Source organism: Leptonotus elevatus, chromosome 13, assembly GCF_054856555.1.
Source record: "Leptonotus elevatus isolate MCC_2025b chromosome 13, RoL_Lele_1.0, whole genome shotgun sequence".
In the NCBI taxonomy this organism is placed as follows: domain Eukaryota; kingdom Metazoa; phylum Chordata; class Actinopteri; order Syngnathiformes; family Syngnathidae; genus Leptonotus; species Leptonotus elevatus.
The window spans coordinates 4,262,745-4,269,679 of record NC_141251.1 but is presented as its reverse complement, the minus strand read 5'-3'; the positions used below and the strand labels follow the sequence as shown (position 1 = coordinate 4,269,679).

General features: G+C 41.7%; 1 long non-coding RNA gene across 2 annotated transcripts in view; it reads right to left on the bottom strand.

Annotated features, from left to right (window-relative positions):
* Positions 1-5,156: 5,156 nt before the first annotated feature.
* The window catches only part of LOC147163532 (uncharacterized), a 39,733-nt gene continuing 37,954 nt past the window's right edge, over positions 5,157-6,935 (bottom strand). For both annotated transcript variants that reach the window (XR_015096886.1, XR_015096887.1), the window contains exon 9: positions 5,157-5,926. This is a non-coding gene — a long non-coding RNA (uncharacterized LOC147163532). The remainder of the gene's footprint in view (positions 5,927-6,935) is intronic.

Here is a 6,935-nt window from a genome sequence, read left to right as displayed (position 1 = left end):
GTTGTCTTTTTTTCATTCCCTCGGCTAAATGAAAGGGAATGCATAACGCGCTGAGTCAAAAGTGTGTTTTGTGAGTTGCAAATGAGGAATAAACAGGAGAATGACAAGCGAGCGTGAACGTGACACTGACAGATGGAATGATAACGGATTATTAGAAAAACTAAACACTATAGATCTGAAACATCTACATCCTGATTCCTCAAGAATTACCTGAAAGTTTGCAGGGAAGAAAAATTTATAAATAATTTTCAGGCTGTAAAGTGCATGCCAAACCTCTAAACTTCATTCGTTTAAAAAAAAAAAAAAAGAAAAGAAAAAATATCAGGTGATTTTTCTTAATTTTTTTGCTTTGTGTTGTAAGCAACTTAAATCTAAAAAAATATATAAATTTGTTCTTGAAAATATTTTATTGTTTAATTCTTACAAAATTTGACATAGCATTTCATGCACGTCTCACTTCACTGACACATTTCGTCCACATTTTTTGGGGTAATGTGAATGACTACAAAAAGAAAAATCTAATTTGACAAAAAATCTGAATTAGGCATCATGCCTTGCAGTATTGATTGTCGCCATAGGTGTAATACACAGTACTTCTATTTAACTGATTCACTCCCAGCCATTTTCACTGAAGCAACCCCCTTCGCTCCCAGCTGTTTGACTGGATTTTGACTAATTTTGCAAGGCCCACAGAATATTGTGTTTCATCATTATTCATTATTATTCACAAATTTGTTGAAAACACTGGGAAAAAGAGCTTGTTGCAACATTGCCCTGATTGATCTCTTATACTCTGCTGCATCCTGCTGTCTGTTTTTGTAATGACTACCATTGCTTCAAGTGTTCTCTTTAGTTCAGCGACTGCAAAAAAATGTATAAATACGTCTTTGGGAGCATGACGATATTTAAAATAGAACGTGTTTATACGTTTTTGGAAGCAAATGAGTTAAAGGGACTCTGGACCAAAAAAAACTGCTCTAGTGCACCCGGCACATATTACTACAACCAGACATGTTCAAGTATTTTTGGGGCTTTCTTATCACATCTCTAATGTCTCTCCAAGAAGCTGCCACTATTTAAAAGATTTATTTTCTTAAAGAGATTGGCTCTTTTTAAGTTGCATTAAAGCCTTGTATCAACCTTATCAAAATGCACCGGGTGGGGGCGAGGGGGGGTGGGCGCTGGCTGCAGATTGTTTTTCAGACACGAAGAGAAAAATCCCCGGCTGCTTCACAGTGTTTATATCAAAAAACAGGATGTCCCAAAGCAGCGGCGGGCCTTTCCTTCGACGACGAGCCTTGGAGGAAGATGAACTCTGCGACATCTGCGAGCAAGAGGTGTTGTCTTACGCAAACACACACCACTGACAAATTGACAAAATACTGGAAATTTGTTTTCGGTAACGGGACGTCAGCTTGCTTGTATAATTTTGTATTTTTTTCGAAGCACTGATTCGACTCCTTTACTATCAATAGCTGTGCAGTCGCCAGCTTATCCCAAAGGTCAGTAGACCGACCACGCACACACATACACGTTTCCTCTCCGGCAGGAAATGAGCAACCGAGCAAAGGCAGAGCGCTAATATCTGAGGCAAAACTACTATAAATAGGGAGCATTGTAGCAAGCCAACGTAGACAGGAAAGGCTACGTTACACAAATCAACAGCAGCCTCGATTACACGCGGGCAAACATTGTCTGTGTTTTCAAAGCAAACTCTCTTTAACTTTGTCAGCGAAAAAAAGCACCGCGACTTCCCTTCGGGGACTTGAGACGAGGTCAAAACGGTGACGTCATTTTATGTCGGACGTCTGCCTTTTAAGGCGTTGAGTGGCATCAGAATGAGGCTCGAGAGAGTTTCGTCGGATCTTTACAAGAGTGAGGAAGTCACACACAGTAAGTACACATGGTGCCTTGAGATACAAGTTTAATTTGTTGAGTGACCATTCTTGTAACCTAAATCCCTTGTATCTCAAATCATCTTTCCTCACTGAAATGAATGGAAATCTCAATAAAGTCATCCATTACAATCCCACCAAAAAGCACCACGTTTGAGAGCTTGTTGCATGGCCTTGGTTGATCTCTTATACTATGCTGCCACCTGCTGGCAGTTTTTTGTAATAACTACCATTGCTTTAAGCGGCCTCTTCGGGTCAAAGGCTGCATCAAAGCCTTCTGTATGCTCTAGCATAAAAACGTATAAATACGTTTTTGGGACCATGACAATATTTAAACTAGAACGTGTTTATATGTTTTTGGGAGCAAATAAGTAAAAAAAAAAAAAAAAAGTGAGATGCAACCAAATCAAATGATTTATGGATCTGCTGTTTGCTGATGATCAGTCCAGGGTGTACCCTGCCACTTACCCAAAATCAACCTCCATCTCAACTCTAATGAAAACAAGCACTACAGAAAACAGTTGGATGGATGATTAAAATGTTTTGCTGAGGGGAACATTGTGAGCTCCTTAGTCGGCGACCGGGACAGCTGGCCGGTCCCGCCTCGTCTCCACGCACTGTATGCACGTAAGTAGGTGCTTATGTGCTCTTGGACACTTACCGCCGTCAGACAGGTGGCCGGCAGTGTCGCATGTCACTGATTGACTATTCCCCACTCCAAGTTGACAGAGTGCCACCCGACACTTTGTCACCATGGGCTCCCCGTGAATGCCGTTCCCTTCCCTCTCTGCTGGCCCGGCGCCGCAGTATGATTTACATCCTTTAAATGTGCCCTAATGCCGGCTTTTGTTCCGTGCCAGTCACCCAGAGAGTGGGAATCTCAGACCCAAGCAGTATGAGAGGACATTTGCATGACAACAATTGAGGGAAAACATCAAAACGATCACATGGACTTCAGTCGGATAAGCGAAAGAAAATGCAAGAAGGGATTATATTGAGTGGTTTAAAATTGAATATGGTGACTTTGATTGTTAATTCATCGGGTATTACAGCATTGGAGCCCAACATGACGCCAACTATGGGAAGATGAGCTTAGTCCGCACTATGGCATAGCATGATTGTACTCTTGAGTTTAGAACATTCACATAGAGAGACTTGGCCTAACCATAAACAAACTGCTACTAACATCCAAAATCTGCAAGCATAATTGCTAGGGGTGGGAATCTTTGACTGTCTCACAATTGGATTTGATTCCGATTTTCGGGTCTGCGAATCAATTCAGAATCGATTTTGAATTCAAAATGATTTGATTGACAATGCTTCAATTTATGGATGTGCAAAGAAACGTCATGATCTACTCCAGTCTGACTCGCTAACGCTAATAAGCGCGCTACTCTTGGCACTTTTATCACTCAAAAGAACGGCTTGTCACACAAAACACTTCATGAATGTATACAGAGAAGCATGTAAACATTACTCAATGGCATATTCCTATGCCGCAAAAAAAACAACTTTTATTGACATAACTTGATCGTGACTTTTTCCTTCTACTCTCGTATGTGGCTACAAATTTAACAGTGTATCAGAACGCGTGGAACCACACTGCCCCTAACTGACCAAATCGTGTACAACATGAACAGCGCTCCCAATAAAGGCACACACAAAAAAGGGCAAGACAGTATAAATTAATTTCAATACAATTGATTTTGGGACATTTAAAATCGATTCTGAATCGCACTAAATGAAAATCGCGATTTTTTAGCACACCCCTAATAATTGCCTAATGATGCCACAAGATGGCAGTTAAGTATTACTTTTCTGCACTTACTTCAACATAGTTGAAGACGCTGCAGAAGCAATAACTTTCATAGAGAAAGCTTTGGCTTGAGCACAAAAAAAGCAAATAGGAAAATAGAAAAATCTACAAATTGTGATTTGCGAATATGCTGGGAAACACTACACATCCATTGGCTACTCTGTATTCACTATAACATGGTTTGTAAAGAAAAAAAGTGTTGAGAGTTGCGTCACATAAATGTATTTAATTTAAGATTTGAACACGTATTCATTGTGCTTGTGAGTGGAGTTTGCAATTGTAATGAAGCAATGAATTCTTCCAGCATTGCATTATCGAACGTGAATGTGACTCGTTTGCCTATATGTGCCCTGCGAATGACCGGCGACCAGTCCAGGGTGTAGCCTGCATGATTCTCAGAATTGTGAGGCAGACGCGCTAACCACTAGCCCACCGCATTCTTAATTTCCATGAATTAACATCGTCTGGATGCCGTGTGCTCCAAAAGAGCAAGTTCTCCATCCACACCCGCCTTTGACTAAAGTTGACAGTTAGGGGAAGTGTTTATGATTATGGCAGTTGATAAACTTCACCTGAATGCGACGTGTCATTAACGTGTGAGAGATATTCCCTCGGCAGATGGAAACCCGGGCGTTGTAAATCAGCTTCATGAGGAGCAGATGGTGCGCATGTTTGCTGTTGATGTGCTACTCATTTAAATCCAGTGTTTTTGTTAGTTTTTTTTTTTTTTTTTTTTTTTTTGCACAGGCCCTGACACTACTGCTCCTGCCAGGCCCACAAAATGCTCTCCAATTACAGGAAAAAGGAGTGCCACGGGCCCACAGACAAGTCCATCTGCTGCCAAGCTTTTATTCCATTTTGGAAAGGGGTTGCCATGCCTTCCAAACATTTCCCAGTCCACAACAGACCAGTGTGTGTGTGTGTTTTATGAAACTGGGTTTTTGCAGTGGACGCACACGTGTTGAGAGGAAACAAGCACACACACATACACTGGCACCGAGTGACACACAATGGACCGACTCAAATAGACGTGTTGTTTCTGGTTAGAGTCCATCCATCACATCAATAAAATCTGGGTCGACTAGCGCTGCCTGCCTGAGGGGGGGCTTCCCTCCCTCCCTCCCGTTCAACCATACTGGAAACTCAAGTCATACGCTAAAGACAATAACTGCGGGAAAAGGAAATATCTGTTTACAGTGGACTGTCTGAAGTGGAAGGGTTTGGTGGTTGGACAACTTGGAACTTGAGCGAAACTTTCCAGGAAACTAGGATCCCAAATTAGGACAAGAATCAAGAATATGAACAAATAAAGTTTATATTTTCAAAAGGTCATTACAGATTGAAAGAGATACGATTTTTGAGTCCTAATACCCCACATTTGAACACGCTCCAATAAAACTGTGCCCTATAGACAGCATTCACATGATTTCATGTGGCCCACATTGTGTGCCGTACACGGGTCCATGGAATGTCGAATGGGAACAGACGAAGAAGTGTCCGGAATTTCAAAGATAAATCGAAAGGATTTGCAACCGACAGTCGACCAAAGTGTGTTCTGACCATTTTGATTTTGTCATTGTAAGATGGTAAAAATGCTTTTAACATAATGTGATTGTGATATATGTGAGCCGCTAGCCATGGCTAGCACTGGCTAAAAATACATCTGGTGGTCAAGATGTTTGATTTTGAGATCTCTCCAAATACCCTCCATAAGCTCTCCATTTTCTTTTTACAGCTTCAAGTCAAAATTGTAGTTTAAGTGTACATAAATAAGTATAAGTATAAATATTTTTTGTTGTAACACGCTAGCACTACTAGCTAGCGCGGTTGGGAAATTTTTATTTTCTATATCTATCTATAAAAAATAAAATGACTAGACTATGAATCTAATGCACATATCCCCCAGTGGGATCCAATTAACTTGAAATTGAACCTCCTGGTACGCCTTCCATATCACTGCTATGAACACTACAAAGTAATGTACTGTATGCGTGTACTAAATTTATGAGCGTCTGAAGAATGACCACGTATGTGCGACCAAAGCCAACATGGCTGACTCAGACCTCTGGAGATGCAATCAGAGCGAAATCAGAGATTACTTACAGACATGGCAGCCATGATGAAGATAGAGGCGGACAGCTGTCTCTGTACCTTTAACCCGCTTGCCTGCTCATGGTTGAATGGACTGAGATGACCCTAACACCGTGACCACCACCTGGGGAGAGAAGAGATACTGATTGACCCCTTGGTCTGGCACCTAGCTGAAAGACGACAATTTAAATTTGTACGAGTATGACATAAGATTGGGTGTGGAAGTGCAAACAAAGTACAAGTAAAACCAAACACTCGGCCCAAAACAATCACATTTCCACGTGTTGGTGAAACCTGGTAGGCACGCAAACACACAGTCGTCGCTCTCATTGCCAGATTGCAGAGGTGGCAACTCCAGGTCCAGAAACTAACCCTGGCACAGTTTGGCTTTAGGCTCTGATGCTAGCTAGCTATCTAGCGAGCTCCATAGCAGGTAAACGAGCACCATGGGAGCTAGCTAGCACCTGAAAGTAAAAACCCTGCCACAGTTTGGCTTTAGCCCCTGATGCTTGCTAGCTAGCCATTGGTGCTAGCTATCTAGCTCCCTAGCAGGTAAACGAGCACCTGGAGCTAAAGCCAATCTTTGGCAGGAATTTTACTTTCTGGACAGATTGCGTTTCACTGTCTTCAGGGAGGTTTCACATAAGCACGAATGACCTTGGCAACCGACCGTCACTCACTGTGTAAAAAAACACCACCAACAAAACCACAGGGACGACATTCATCCGAAGTTTTATTCATTGGTGGAACTCAGAGTGCAAAGCAAACACGGTGAATCAGCATTTAGCTGTAACGCTGCATGCAAATGGAATAAGCTGCCCCAAATGTAATCAAACTTTACAAAATTAATAAATCATTTTAGTAATTTTGCTACTTCTACTTTTTATTTCTTTACTTTGCTTTTAAATGTCTTAAATTGTTTGTATTTTTTCTTTGCACCTCTTGACGTCACTGTCTAGGTCGCGCCCTTTAAAGGCACTCATTCAATCAATACACTTTTGTGTTGATGGTGAGAAAACCTCAGGACATTTGCATCGCGTGTGGATTCCACATTGGAAGCGAGGATAATCACTAACGGCGGCGGTGGCGAGTTGTTGGAGTGCGGGCGTGCACAGGAAAGGCGCCTGCATGCC